Below are 16,135 nucleotides of genomic sequence, written 5' to 3'. Positions count from 1 at the left end.
GCCCGCTGTAGAATAGTCCTGGTCTCTGTTATGTGTTGAAGACATGTTTCCAAATCTAGTTTATATGACAATAGGTTTTGTCATAGAAACTGGAACTGATTGGTCCCTACGACAAATAGATGCATTTTTTTTACAGGTTTACTTTAACAATGATTTAAACATGAAGGTTTGTTGCACCTTTAGCGTCAGATTTGTTTAAGTAGGATCACAACTTTATTTACTAGGTCAGTTTCTCTAAAGCGTGACTGATTTAGTTTTAGGGCTGCAACTAAATATTATTTTGATAATCAATTTATCTGTGGATTATTTTCTTGATTAATAATCTGATAGCAAAATGTTCCTCTAAGAAGTTTTTTTTTATAGAATTAAACCAGTTGAAACTGAAACCTTCCCACTTGAGGAGTTCTGGAAAGGCAGATGAAAAAGTTTTTTTTTTTTTTTTTTAATCTTAAATGCAAAAAGTTTATATATAAATATATATATATATATATATATATATATATATATATATATATATATATATATATATATATATTTTTTTTTTTTTTTATTTTTTTTTTACAATTTTTCTATAGTTATAATTATTATACAATTATTTCAATAATCGATAAATCTAATTCATTGTTTCAAGCCAAGATGAATTATAACCCTATTTTTTGTAGTTTATTCTTTTCCTCTGTGCGCCAATAATACAACAAAACATAAAAACAATGGTCCTAACCTGCCCCCTCTTGTAAAATTGGTTTAGAACTGCCGTTGTGGACCATGCTAATGTTATTGTATCATGGATATAAAATGAAATGTGTCCTTAGATAATGTTCTTGATCTATCAAATTAATTCTTTCAAAACAGACATGATCTCAAACTCCAATATAAACATGACTACCGCATAAAACATGCAAACATCCTTCCCTAACTTTTGCATTACATTGATGCATAACATTGCTGATGGATTTCATATCACTGAATTACTAGCCTACAGTGCAGGTCTGTTACTAGTTGAGTTGCTGAAGCATTTAATTGCAAGAAAATAAATACTTTTGAAATACTTTTTGTTTTCTAGTTGTGTTTTTCAGTTGTATTACTTGGTTTTGTTTTGGGAAACAGATCCTCACTGTGATCTGATGGGATTTAAATACAAAAAAGAAGCAAAAATGTCTGACTTTCACTTTTTCTGTAAGCAGAGATGATGTGATTTTAAATAAATTCAAAAGCCTTATATTATTCTTTATTTAGATTGATTAATGACACATCTATAAAAATAATGCTCAACGCACAACTTTTTTTCTCTTGATGTTTTGTTTTCATATTTAATTTTCTTTTCTATGAAACACTTTCTTCAAATACTGCTAAATAAGATACCTGTGAATGTATAATGTAGACCATGCACCGGGTAATCTAAAATAATTTCAGCAATTGTCTTAATATATATAGAATATAGAATATAAATTTAAAAAAATGAAACTACTCCATGAATATAAATGAAACCACTTCATGAAGTCAGAATGTCATACGTGTTGAGAAAATTAAACTTTCTCCTCTTAAGTATCAACTGAAAACTTGATTATGTTTTGCTGATAACTCTTTGTTATAAAAAGCTGTCATGCATTTAGAGAGGAGAGTCCTCCCCATCAAGATGGCGGCACCACACACTCTGTGCTCCAATGAACAGCACCTTTGTATTTATATCTAGCACTCAGCGTGACGATTATCTAAAGCCAGTAGCTTTAGGAAAATGCATTTTCCAGATGCAGTTTGTCTTTTGAACTGAAAGAAAAGCAGTGACTTGTTCCATTTGCCAGAATCACTGCATTATGTGGAACGCCTGTTGTCAAAGTACATATTAATATGTAAATACCCCTGATCTTTAAATGAGAAGCATGTTAATCTCGTACTTAATGAGTATGGAGGTTTTTAAAGTCCATAATTAGGTAAAGTTATGTAGGTCAAGAACAAAATGAGCTTTAATCTGACTCTGTGATACATGATAAGAATTCCCCCTTGTCTTATTGTAAGAGCTGAGATACTCCATGAAGAAGTTACAGCATCATCACATTATGGAGGTTCCCATCTCCTTAGTAATCCACTGTTATCTTTTCTTGTTTTGTTTTCCTCTTTTATTCTCTTTTGTCAGCTTCTGCTAATAATTACATGGGGCTTTGTCGTGTTTTGAAACATCTTTGTTTTGTCTCCTAAAGAATCCAGTAATTAGGCAGTAAAAAAAAAAAAATCTGTTGCTGGGGTCTTTTACAGTGTTAAATAATCATCTGGATTTTTGCTTTCTTGAAATATACTGTGCCAGTCAACATGGTTAGCCTTGGTTTATGGCTATTATCGTACAACATAGAACAAAATGACTGTAGATCACTTATGAGGGGAAACATGAATACAGTGATTTAATATAGATGGGCATCCAGTGCTAGCCTGGGTGCCATTCCGAACTTAGTCCCACCCACAATGTTTGAGGTCGGGAAGTTCGGTCTGGCATTGCTCAGTAGTGGAGCGAGTATGCTTGCACAATATCTGGCGGGCCAATCAAATTTTCAGGGCGGGCTTTATACGATGATGGACAGATGATCAACAGTAACGTAATCAACCACGTGACCAAAGCGCGCTTGGGTGACAACAACAATGGCTGCTGCTGGAGAGTTGAGGTGTGTAGATTCTGCTATTAGGTCTGTTCTAGAAGATATCGACAGCAAATTAATTTTAGAAGAGGAGCAGAGAAACGCGATCAAGGCTCATCTTCTTATTCTAGGCGTGCAACTGCACGCTTTGATTTTTGTGGACAACAACTATGCCTCGCTTAACATACGTCACGCACTCCGTTGCTCTTATTGGTTGTAGGTCTATCCAATTGAGTGCAGAGGCATTTTTTTTCCTGGTTGGTTCAAAACACGCCCCATAATCACAGCTCTATGGAGCAGTATCAGACTCATATTCTGACTAGAATTGAGTAGGACTACGTCAGGCTAATTCAGTGCTGCAATTGCCTGAATATTGTACTGTTGCAAACTTTTAGAGGATTGTCTTTTCAGCAATGTCTGTCCAAGCATTCTGTTTTTCTGCTTTGCTTAAAGACATTTTATTATTATTATTTCATATAAGAGTAATTACTGGAAATGTTGAAAACATCAAGATTTCCATTTGAAACATCTGACTTTAGTGATTTGTACCTAGGAAATAGATTAAGATTTTTTTGTTTTTTAATGAAAGGAAAATAATATACACTAATGAAAATATTCTTCTTGTAGGGTTATGTGAAACAGAATAAGTAAGGATCTGTTGAAAGAAAAGATGACGTTGGACAAAGTTATTTGGGAAAAGAAAGCAAATCTGCAACCAACTTCAACTTTTCCAGTTGAAGTAATTTTTATCAAAAGTGGGATTTTACTCAGGCTAAAGTCTTGAATTTTGTCATTATGCATAGGTCGCTGTAAAGTAGAGTGGATATAAGTACTAGATTGTTGTTTTTTTTTTGTTTTACTTCACTAGTGGCACGTTTTTCTGACAGTAGGCTGATAGGAAAGGGGGTATGAGAGAGGGGGAGAGACATGCGGCAATGTGCCACAGGCCGGATTTAAACCCGGGTCTTGGACACTATCCACTATCCACTACGTCATCTGCACGCCCTCAAGATTGTTTTCTATTGAAACAAAATTATTTATAGAAAGACATGTCTAAATTTTAAAATCTCAATGTAACATCTGCATGCGTCAAGTCTTAGAACGAAGTTCTCTGGTTATTCATGTGTTTACATATTGTACATTTTTTAACCCCTTTCCCACTCTTTTTTATGATTATGCAAATAATATGTTTTAACTGGTAGAGAAAAATAAATGTCCAGCTCAAAAGCTCGTCAACAAAAAGCTATTTGCTCATGTAAAGGACTGAAAGCACAGCTATTTCCTGTTCTACCGTCCAAAAAATGGATAGCTCCATTCTTAGGTATTTGATTACTGCCTTTTCTATTCATCAGACACTCTAGCAGTTTAATTCTAGTCTTATGCATATAGTCTAGCTGGACTACTGAGAGAAAAAAAGAATGAAAAAGGATGGCAGCAGAGGTCTTTGTTCTGATACGTGCACAGCAGTACTTTGTTAGTGTGACATCCATCATATAGTATAGCATTTAGTATTTTGAACCTGTGCTTTAAGAAGTCCTCACTTCCAAAATACTGTAGGAAAAGAAATGTTTCTTAATGATGTCTTGTCCATCATTAAGCATCTTTAGTTATGAAGACAGGTTGGATGTTGGGCTTATGAATCATAGTCCAACCGATCACACGACTGTAGCCCTTGAAGTCACTAATTGTCATAATTTAAAAAACAATTCCTGCACACTGTCAAACTTGCATTAGAGGACGTTTATTTGCAATCTTTTGGTACCACACCTTGTTCCAGAAAGGTGCATATATTTGTCTTGTAATGCAAATTGGACAGTGTACAGGAGACCATTTTTAAGTTTCACTTGTTAAAAAATATCTAGCCCCCCATGTTATGAAAAGACGCTCTTCATAAGAGAGAAAACCTGATTGGTCGCTTTCCAATTAACTGTTTGATTGTCAGTCAACTATTTTATTGATAACTTGCATCCCTTTGAGATGTAAATAAACATTTGACTCTTTACCTCATCAATTTATGTCGAGTGATCAGTATTTTTAGCTACCGTTTAAATTATTTTGGTATAGAAGTCTGAACATATCTATCTCTTTCTGCAACAGAGACTGATTCATCTTTTTAACGAATTGGTCTGTGTCTAAGAGCGTTGTTGAGTTAAAAATGCATCAGAATATTATGCTCAGAAAATCCTTGGCTTCTTAGATCCTCCAGCTAAATATGGTATGACGATATTCTGCTTCTTTTCTCCTTTAGTGACCTGAGTTAAGTAGTAAAACGACGATAAGCCTGTTACTTCTAACCATTTTTAGAACTGAAGGAGCCCTTTAGATGACAGGAGAAAGCTCCTTAAGAAACAAGAGAAGAGATCCAATCTCTTTCTGCTTAGGCACTTAGGGTTAACATGGCTGACGTCATCTTTGTATTCACATAAAACAGATTTTGGATTGTCAGCATTCAGATAGGAAACGGAAGCTAAAGGTTTTACCCAAATCTGGGGGAAACTTATACCTATCTATTCATGTTCAGTTTCTGCTTTCATTCATTGGATGACCACCATCTATGTTTAAACTTTTATTTAGTTTTATTTGCATATTTCCACCATTTTATTTGTTATTTTGCTGCTGTAGTTTAATATTAAACACTAAACTGCAAAATTGTTCTCCTCCCTTACTTCCACTTGAAGTTCCAGTCATCAAAAGAGAATGTTTTTCTGTATTTATGGACTCTTGTCATCCTTGGACTCTAGCCGACGAACATTGTAGCTTGATTATTTTTTTACTCACCTGGTCTCTGCTGAATGCAGCTTGTTTTTCTTGGTTCCTCCCTATTCCTGGCTGCTACTCAGCGTATATGTCACACTGGTGCCCAGGTGGGTTCTTAAGACTTTGATTAATTCTCAGGAAGCCTGTCCATAGATCAGCGAACATACAGTCTGCTGTAGATGGAAGAGCAGACCTGAGGAGAGGCTGTATTCTGCAGTGGGCGCCTCCTCTAATCAGAATGCATCTGATGGTTCTACCTTTTTGCAGCTCTTCATCTTGTGACACAACAATCTATCCTTCGTATCTTTATGCTTTTCATGTTCTCATCTTCCTCTCTGTTGCCTTCTCCCTTCTCGCCTGTCTACCTCTATACTTTGCTTTTAAGTTTCACCCATGCCTCAAAGCTGATGCGTAACTAAAGAACTCCCCTGTTGCTTTCACATAGTCATCTCTTGCAAAAAATAAAAATAAAACAGACATGGAGAAGAAACACAGCAGAAAAAAAGGAGACGACTGGAACGAACAGGTACAGGAAGAAAGAGTTGTCACTATGCTTGGATGGTGCAGAGGTGGATGTGACTAAAATGGAAAGAGACTGATTTGAAAAAGGGAGATGACGCAACGACTCAAGATCTAAGCACAATAGTAAAATATGGTTGGAAAGAGAAACAGAAAAAGATATATTTTGGGTCACCATAACTGAATCTTATGCTTATTTTTTATTGTGCAAGTAAAGAAGTAATCATGTAAATGATAATTAAACAATTATGTTTTGATAAAAACAAGGAGATAGATAAACAGGTAAGCTGTTAAGACAGAAAAAAAATCTAATAAAAAACCATAAAGAGGAGCCATGATTATGCAACCAAAGCATTCAGATGCAATTTATATTGTCCTTTCTGTTGCTGTATGGAATATTATTTTAGTTCATGTAGCTTTTTTGCAGGTCAAAGCTAAAAGTCTGTTTATTTTCTGAAAATATGGCGATTTCATGTATTAAAGCATGATCAATATAGTTCAGGTAATTCTGGTGAAAGTTATGATGCAATTTGACAGCAGATGAGTTCAGTTTAAAAATCCATAAAGCATCTTCTTCTTGTATGATTCTGCATTTCATATTGCTTTATTCAGTCTATTAGTTACTTGTAGATTTTTAGGGAATTAACGATTATTTAGCAAAATGGATTAATCAGTCTATTATTTTTTTCGACTAATCTATTAATAATCGGATAGCCAAATAGGTGAAATTAAAACAGGTGAAAATAAAACTTTTCTACTTGAGGAGTTCTGGAGCAAATTGATGGATGAAAAAGTTTTCTTTTTGTTAAATGCAAAATATTTATATATATATATATATATATATATATATATATATATATATATATATATATATATATATATATATATATATATATATATATATATATATATATATATTTTTTTTTTTTTTTTTTTTTTTTTTTTACAATTTTTTATATATTTACTGCTCTAAGTGGGTTTCTCTTTCAGCTAAAGGCATCTTTAAGAGTCTCTATACTCCATTTAACTATTAATCTTAATTACTGCATTAGTTGACTATTATTTAATTAATTGATTTTTCCGATGAAGTGTTCCAGCCCTAGTTTAGATGATCAAAAGGGCAACACTGAAGTCATTTTCATTGCATCTGTGTGACATGGTTATGTAATCTTAGATGTATGAGATTTTTGTAGTTTTGCCTATAGATCAAACACACGTCTTTGGTCAATGATTAACATGTTGGCTCCAAAGATATTGAACCTGCACTCTTTTCTTCACCTGCTGGGATCAATAGCTTGTGTCAAAGAATAGCCTCTGAGCTGTTAATAAAACCGTCCACTTCATTCCCAAAACATGCAGCAGCACAGCAAAATTTGACAAACGTGCTTCTTTTATCAAATATACTGTAGTTTAAAATTCAGGTCATTGATTTATAAATTTATTTAAAAGTTGCTACCAGTTCCCTGCTCCCCAACACCATATCCTTTCCTTCCTCCATTTCATCTTGTCATTTTTCTTTCCTTATGATTGTAGTGGCTTTTCCAATTTTAGCCAAAATATCTCATTCTTCTCTTTTAACACACCAAATATGCCTCCATTGCAATACAGATGTGCATTATGTTGTGCTAAGCAATCTTGGCATTTGTGGTGAAAGGAGTCTTTGACCTCTTTACAAAATAATGTAAACTATAACCTGTCTTGAAGTCTATCATACCTTCACTGCTGCTAAATAATTTTATTAATGATTGCTGTTATAATAAGGGTTTCTAAACTAATTAACTGTTACGTTGAGTTCAATGCACAAACTAAATAATGCAAAAGTACAGACATCCACTCAATTAAGCTTGTTGCACAGATTATTGCCCCTTTTACACTACCCTCTGAAACCGATCCGTACCCGGTTTGGACTGAGCTTGGATCAGTCAACGTGCCGAGCTTGGTTCTTACGATCGTTTAAACATCAAGCTAGCATGGTTCCTCGCCTCATAGTGATGATCTACGGTACTACAGCTCTCTAGGATTGAAGGAGAGAATCAAGCAAATCAAAAAGGTGGTGTCCATAACATTCAAGAAGTTATGTTTGATTATGATTGTGATATTTCGTTGTTTTCGGGATTCAGGCGAATAAGGCATTCTCGGCGTCGCAGCATGCTCTTTTGAAACCATTTTATAAAGTGTAGTGTTGAGAAGATTTCGATTGTTGTTTACAGTTCTTCTCTTTTTTTATGGCAGTTGGCAAGCAACTTATGTGTATTACCGCAAATACTGGGACCTGACTGTAAAGAGAGGATATGGTCTGCTCTATATATTCTATTCATAGGACAAATCTATTAGTAAAATTCTGTTTATAATGGTATTCATCTCTATATTTATTCAGTCGAAACCCATGTCCTGTATTAATGCAACCATTATTTATCCTGCACTTGCTGCTATTGCACTTCTGGTTAGACCTAAGCTGCATTTCATGGCCTTGTACCTCTACCTGTGTAATGACAATAAAGTTGAATCTAATCAAATATGTTCTTTGTTATCAGAAGAACCGAGCCACAGCTGCCCTGCTGTTGAACTAGTTGTAGATTTAGCATTGTTCAGATGTGTCTGGCATGGTCCGGTTCAGTTGTGTTCCGTATACACTCAACAGTTATCTCGGTTACTGTGCCCACTGTCAGCAGGGTTTTAGAAGGGTAGTGCAAATGGGACATATGGTACCTCTTTAGGTATTCTTGCCTAACACAGTTAGAGAAAATTGCCATCACTCTGACATCTCTTTCATTGTATTGTAAACATAAGGAAAAAAAATGATGCGTTTTTAAAACCTTATCTTTTTTCCTAAACCTCATTTTATGTTTAGCACAGTCATCCCGTCTAAACCTAGCAGACATTTAACAAATATGTTGGCCACATCAAACTTTGGGTAAATATACTTATTTAACACAATGTGAGAGTAAAACAGAGATTAAGCGACTTTGAAAATACTTTCAGTTGCTCTGAAACACTGGATTTGCAGGCTAGAGGCAAAATACCTATTCACATTTATGGATATTACTTAACTTCTCATCTTAGAAAGCAGTTAAGGTTAATTATTTTTGGTCAGGTGTGTTGGTCTTACTTTGTCTTTAAAAATATATTTTTTGACTTATCCAAACTTGAATAAATGTCGTCTAATTTAAAGATGTAAATTCCACGGATACTCCTCATCTGCCTCGGGGCAATTTGTAGACCCAGCTGGTTGGGCCCCTACCACGAAGCAGAGCGAAACACATGCTTTACACTCTCAGCTCACACTAACACACTGGTGAGATCAGGCGTGAATATGTACGACATCAGTCACAAAAATCCACACAAACACACACTCCCCCCTCGGCAGCCCATATGAACGTTTCACCTGAGCTGCGTGGTCCTCCCTTGGATAAAAAAAAAACTGACTCTTAATTAATAATCCTATTAGCACATGAAAGGCAACATCTGGCTTGTTCCAGAAGCAGTCATTCTTTCATAGGGCAGTAATTTGTTTTCTGGATGAATGAGTATCCGTCCCGGCGAGGATGAGGCCATGGGAGGTGAAGCTTCACTTCAACCTTCATTTGGACAGTTTTCCCAGGCGGATTTTAAAAGCTCTTTTTACAGATGTGTGAAAAAGTCTTTGCCTATTTGCAGATTTCTTCTGATTTAGCTTTTTTTTTTTATTATTTTATTCTGGATTTTAAAGCCTCAGCCAAATTTATCCACGTTATATATATATATATAAAAAAAAAGAGCAAAAGAAAGCAAACTTGTTATAAAACGTTGATTTCTCTTTTCAAATCAGGTTTTGTGGGGAAATAAATTATAAAACTCTAAAGGAATTTGTTGCATTGGTTGAATTAGCTTACAGCAAGTCTTTTACATAGCGAAACTGGAACTTTAACCCATAATATTTGTTTGGCTTCCGTGCAAGAATGGGTTGTTAAAGGTCAGGCATTCACTGGTGAATGCATTGTAACAATACTGCAATGTAACCCAACTGTCCTTGAACTCCAGATCAGACACAGCCCCATAGCATGGCACTACCACCACCATGCTTCACTGTCTGTATATTGTTTCTGGTATTCTTTTATTTAACATCCAATATATGGAGGCACACTTTCCAAAAAGTTCCACTTTTGTCATATTAAAACAAATGAATAAATTCAGAAATTATCCTGATGATTTTTGGTAAATTTTTGGCCAGTTTCATTTTTATTGCTGAACCATGAACACTGACTGTAACTAAGGCGAGGGAAGTCTGCTGTGTCAAGATGTTCTATGTTTCCTCCTGAAGGAATAATTGATGCACTCTAGAAGTAATTATGGGAGTTGCTCCGAGGAAAGTTCACCACTGTTCACTGTTCAGACATTGGTTATGCAAACCTTTTCAGGCTCATAGATGTTGTGACTTTAACACCTAATCTTCAATTTATTTCAACCATGTTTCCTATTTTCATTTTTATTTCATTTTTTACCTACTTATATTTGAGGACAGGTTTAACTGTCATTATAAAGGTCTGTCAGTAATCTGTGCTGAGTGTGAAGCTGAACCAGTAGCACAAGGATCTGTAGCCTTTCCTGCTCAGTTTCTCAGGCACAAAATATTGGTGCACATCTCATTTGCCTTCCACCTTTAAAAAAAAAAAGTCTTACGTTTTTTGAATGTGAAATAGAGCAGAGGGTTATTGACGCTATCAGAGTAATGATGAGAGCCATGTTTGAAAGAGAGACAAGGCGACAGATAGGAGGACAGTTGAGAGGATGATTGTGGCTCTTGCTGGTTTTGTTGTGTGGCAATTGAAGGACAATGGACACGTGAAGCTTTTCTCTTCATCATCCCTCGCCACACATCTGCAAACCCCACCTATTTCTGATCCATAGGAAGGTGCCTGTATTCTATTTTAAATGCAGCTCTCATAACCTTTTTTGTTCGCTGCACAAAACTGTGGCCTTCATTTACAGTATAAGGTATATGTTTTGCTGGTTTGGCAGTTTATTTAGGAATTCCTGTTTTTATCTGTTCAGCTGATTCAGTCAAGTTCACAATATGATTAAAAATCTACTTCGATACAAGTAGGCTGACCTCAAGTATTTTTTTTGAAAATTCTACGACTTAAATACATTTCCCTAAGCGTCTTTTCAAAATTAACCCTAGCTTGAAATCTTAGATGTACTTCTCTCTTCTGCACACATTGATTGTTTTTTCTTTTATCAGATGACTTTCAGAGGAAATCTTCTGTAAATATATTCCTTAGTACCTATTCTAGACTTCCTCCCTCCCAGCTTTTCGATTTTCTTGGATTTCTCCACCATCCAGATGTTGCTTGAGCAGACTTTCCTTTCTTGCGTTTGTAGGAATGAGTGATGAAACATGAGAGCGGACGAGACCAAAGAGCAGCAACTCACCTCAGACTGTGAGATGCTGACGTAAAAGATGCGATAGCCTAGATCCCCACTTGCGCTGATGCATGCCCGTTTCCCTTCAGAGGATTAGAGACGAGCTGGAAGCAGAGGCTTTTCCATGGCAGAAGTTGAGAGGGCGTGAAGGCATGCAGAGCAGCGGCTACAGCTGTTGGGAGTAGTTGTCCCACATCCGCGTCCTCTGATCCTGTGGCGTCCGGACTGAGTCAACACTCCCCCCCCCCACCCCCCACCCCCCCTCTCACGGTGTCAATTGCTTTCACTCAATCACGCCTGTATGCATGCACACTCACACTCACCCCCTCTCACACACACACACGCACACACTCACACATAGAGCTGCGCACGCTGTAGCAGAACTCCGGACACCTCAGTGACGGATCCCACGCAGACAGAATATCCCCATCATGCCGCCGCAGTTCCACTCTCTTGCTTTCTCCTCTGTTTCTGTTGTGTGTGTCTGAGTGTGGATGAAGGTGGGTGAGAGAGAGAGAGGGAGAGATTAAGTGAAAGGGGGAGGGAGAATGGAAAGCAGAGTTGAAGGGAGGAGTTAGGGTGGTAATGTAGAGATTCAAGGTTTGGCTACATCTGGCAGTTTCCTAAACTTCTCAGCGCTCACAAATACTTCAGTTCATCATAGTTTTTATTTGATTTCCAAACTTGCTCTTTGTCTCTGCGTCTTCCCAACAAAAGCGACAGCAGATGTCTTCCTGACATGCCGGTTTGTTTGCACACCTGTTTCCTTAATTCTGCTGTTGCCTTACATCTCCATAGAGCTGTGCTTGTCAGGTGTGATCAGTCTTAAGAGTGTCATGACAACACGGTTCACCTTCTGCCATCGCAGTTTTTCCTCTTCATCAGAGCTCTTCTCCTTCCGTGTGGGAAGATGATTCCATCTGCTTGTCCCTCGCTCTCTGGAGCTTGTTTGCCTGATCTCCTCTCAGCTATTTATCCATCTGCCTTAGGCGAAGCAATAGTTAACGCCTGTTTGTGCACCAGGAAATCTGTTTTTCTTTGCAAAACTAATTAGATGTGCGGAATACGAGGAATGGAAGAGATAAGCAACTGGGTTCCTTTAGAGGAAATTTCTAAAAAATTCCAGATGTTTTAAAAGTGGTGGAGAATGTTGAGAATATTGTTATCTCTAGATTAAATTTCCTATTATGTGATTCTAAACTTTGGACATTTTCATCTATCACGCCATTCATTCATCTTTGATCTGATGATCTATCCATCTGTCCAACCCTTCCTTGTTCTTCTCACCAACCTTCCATTTATCCAATAGTCCATCCATTGGAGATTGGCTTTTTTTTAGTGTAGTCCTGTTTCTCTGACTGTGACTGGCTGGATGTGCTCTCTTTATCCTCTGACATGGGAGCTGGCTTGGAGTTTGTCTGCCTGGCTGTGTGTTTCCCTGGATGGGGCTGCCTGTGGAGCTGGTTGACAGTTGCCTTTTGTATCTCTGCTTCTGCCTCCTTGAACCCCAGTCGGCCTCGGCAGATGGCCACTGACACTGAGCCTGGTTCTGCTGGAGGTTTATTCCTGTTAAAAGGGAGTATTTCCTCTCCACTGTCGTTACAAGCATGTTTGGTGTAAGGCATTGCCTTCGAGTCAATGAGTAGATGCAGTCAGCTGGTTTTCCTTAGATGGAAAACTTTTTATCATTTTTATTGTATGATCTGGTTGAATTGTAAAGTGCCTTGAGATGACATGTGTTGTGAATTGGCGCTATATAAATGAACTGAATTGAATTTATCCGCCTGACCCCCATCCAAATCCCGATAACCCACAACCAGCCCAGAACAATCACACAGAACTTAGGCCAACATTTAAGAAGCACCACATTGTGATTCAAGCCCTCACTTAAACACCCCCACCCCAGCGTGATGAGCCTGTTTATCCCGTCCTCCAATCCCACGACAGAGTCCAAGGTTGTCCCCTGCCGAGCCAAGGTGAAGAGGCAGGGGGAAAAAGTCTTGGTCCTATACAAAACTAGAGCTCTTTGGAAATATCTTCAATGAATTGCTATGTTTTTTTTTTATCTTTTAGAAAGAAGATAAGAACGTTGAAAAATTAAAGTTAGTTATTGTTTGAATTTTACAATAAAAGACCAGAATATGAACCCTAAAGCAGAAGTAGAGAGAATTCCCTTTGCAAAATCCTGATCCTGTAGGAGTGGATCTGTGCAAAAGCAGCCGACTCCTTTAGAGACAGAGCTGTACTTCTGTGTTGGGGAAAACCCAGGCTCTGCTGGAAGCCTCAGGTCTCATGGTAATGAGCCGCAGCTCTACAGACAGCAGCTGCTGCACAGTGTATGCGTCGGTATGTGTGAACAACTTCATAAAGTTTTTATTTAACAGCACAGGGGGGAGCTTTGTCTCATTGTCTGTTTTCTTAGTTACAGGGGGAAAAAACTATAATTTTTAATAGAATTTAAGTAAAGCTCTTTCTAATTGTATCTTAAATGGGTATCAAAAGTCCTAAATATAACTGAAAAATAACAGGGACTATATATCTTGATTGTTGTAAATGAACTGCAGCGAAATATAAAGAGAACATAACATTTTGGAAGTTTTTTCGCATTTCACTCCTTTATGTTTTAAATTCATCGTGAATCTCTTCAACTTATCTTTAACCAACTGCAGCACTCGTAAAAGCTTTCAAGATAAAAAAAAAAATATATATATATATATTCCTGCATTATTGTGTACCAGGTGCCAAACAGCACGGCACACTTGTTATAGACTGCTTGCTCTTTTTCAGACTGACAATAACATGTCTAGCTCAAAGCTTTGTTATTGCACTGCCAAGCTGCTAGAGGCTGTAATTTCAGCACAGGAGAAAGCCGAATAATTTCAGCAATAATGTCACAGTGAACAATGTCAACGTTTAGGTCTTGTACTAGATTTAACGGTAGCTTGATGTCACTTGTAATGACTGTAAGTTGCTTACATTAGTAGATTTCCTGTGTTTTATTTCAGCTGCCTGCCTGGAAAATAATGGTCTTTATAGTCGACCAGTAATTAATTGTCTTTTTAGTTCTATAGACATTTCCATAAATGTTGGGGGGAGTGGCGGCCTAGTAGTTAGGGCATAGAGCTTGGACTCCTGAGGTTCTGAGTTCGAGACCCATTCCCACAGACTGCCACTCTGAGTCCCTAAGCAAGACCCTTAATCCCACACTGCTCCCTGGTCGCCACACAATGGCAGCCCACTGCTCCCCAAGGGGATGGGATAAATGCGGAGGTAAATTTCTCCAATGTGAGATCAATAAAGTTGAGTTAATTAACATAGATAATTAAACACTTTTTAAGGTAGTCAACTATCTCTTTTAGGACATTCTACTTTTATATTTAACTATTTATTGTCACAACATTTATAATGGTATCCAAACAGAAAAGCTAGATTCCAATCTAGCAATTTGCTTCATGCAAATATTTAGTGTCCTGGATGAATGAAGCTGTCAGTTGATTCTAGCTTTGTGTCGCAGCGCCACTAACAGAGAAAGGGGAAGAGCTCTTTTGTGTGTGTATGGGTTTGAGATAGAGTGAGTAAACTTAGAGGCTGTATGATGTGTCTCGTGTGCAGCAGCACTGCCCTAGCAAGTCTCTGCTACTGAAGGAAATCTATAATGTGTCCACCAGAAATGTCAAAGGTAAAGTGTCCCTTTCTGCTCCAGTCTTAAAGGTATTTTCATTTAAAATGCATCAAAGAGGAGTATTTGAAAGCTTGAAAAATATTGTATAGAACATTCTGCTTATTTAAATGTGAATCTATGCAATAGCTTAAACAAATTAATGCATAAATTGTTTAAAATATGAATTGAAATAAGCAAACAGACTATTTGTTTTGGCTTCTCTTTTTTTGCCAAAAAGGACAACAATAATCTGAAACCAAATTTTGCTGGATTCTATAAATCTGATGGATTATATCTCCATCTACTTAGCAAACCAAGACAGTGAAATTCAATCCAACTGGATGTCAAGTATCTTTGAAAAACAAAACCTTTAAGTACTGTCACAGGACATTTGGATTAAGGTCTGGACTTGGACTAGGCCGTTCTATTACAAAAAGGAGAATCTAAGGCCCCGTCCACACGAAGACGAACTCTGGCCTAAACACACAAATTTTTCACCAAACCAGCCTCTCATCCACACAAAGCCGGCGTTTCGGGGGTCTGTAAACGATCTTTTTTTTTATTCAGCCTTCAGAGTGGGAAGATTTCGAAACGCCGTTTTCGCGTTTCCATCTTTACGCTCTAACCGCATATTTTTTTTTACACGCATGCGTCATAGCGTCGCCTCTAAACACGCATGCGCGACACATCACAACAACAATGGCGCAGTTGCTGCTAATGCTACTCACCCTGCTGTCGGGCTTACAACAGAATCTTCTTCTTCTGGAATATCTTCAGGAAGAACAGAGCAATATCGACGACATAGTTCAGCACCTGAATTTGACTTAACCACGAAAATGGACCCGCAGGGCAACCATGTATAAATATTAGTGCCATGCCCAACATTTCGTCGCTTATTTTTGCTTTGGCACCACAGCGCCACTTACAGGCCTTGCATACATTTTGCAGCGTTTTCATGCATTCGTGTGGACGCTCACATTTATTTTACGTCTCCGTCTTTACGGCAAACGTTTTGGAAAATATCAGCGTTTCGTGTTCGTTTTGACTTCGTGTGGACGGGGCCTAAACTACTACTCCAGTTTTCTTTCAGGATTCCCGTGCCAGTAGTTCCAATAATCCTCCCATCAGCTCCTACTTGAATAGCTTTCCCATATTATGATGAGCCTCC

The 16,135-nt window shown here is 37.4% G+C and overlaps 2 protein-coding genes across 3 annotated transcripts in view; one reads left to right on the top strand and one right to left on the bottom strand.

Annotated features, from left to right (window-relative positions):
- LOC119781921 (inhibitory synaptic factor 2A) overlaps positions 1-11,787 on the bottom strand; it is a 41,057-nt gene extending 29,270 nt beyond the window's left edge. Inside the window, exon 1 of the mRNA XM_038282564.1 lies at positions 11,316-11,787. The gene's annotated coding sequence lies outside the window, so the exon portion shown is untranslated. The remainder of the gene's footprint in view (positions 1-11,315) is intronic.
- Positions 1-16,135, top strand: part of dock1 (dedicator of cytokinesis 1) — a 305,990-nt gene that overhangs the window by 164,327 nt on the left and 125,528 nt on the right. The window lies entirely within an intron of this gene.

This window comes from Cyprinodon tularosa, unplaced genomic scaffold (assembly GCF_016077235.1).
Source record: "Cyprinodon tularosa strain WSP-4 unplaced genomic scaffold, ASM1607723v1 ctg185, whole genome shotgun sequence".
Lineage (NCBI taxonomy): Eukaryota > Metazoa > Chordata > Actinopteri > Cyprinodontiformes > Cyprinodontidae > Cyprinodon > Cyprinodon tularosa.
Note: the sequence above shows the minus strand (reverse complement) of the source record. Positions and strands in the feature narration are given on the sequence as shown.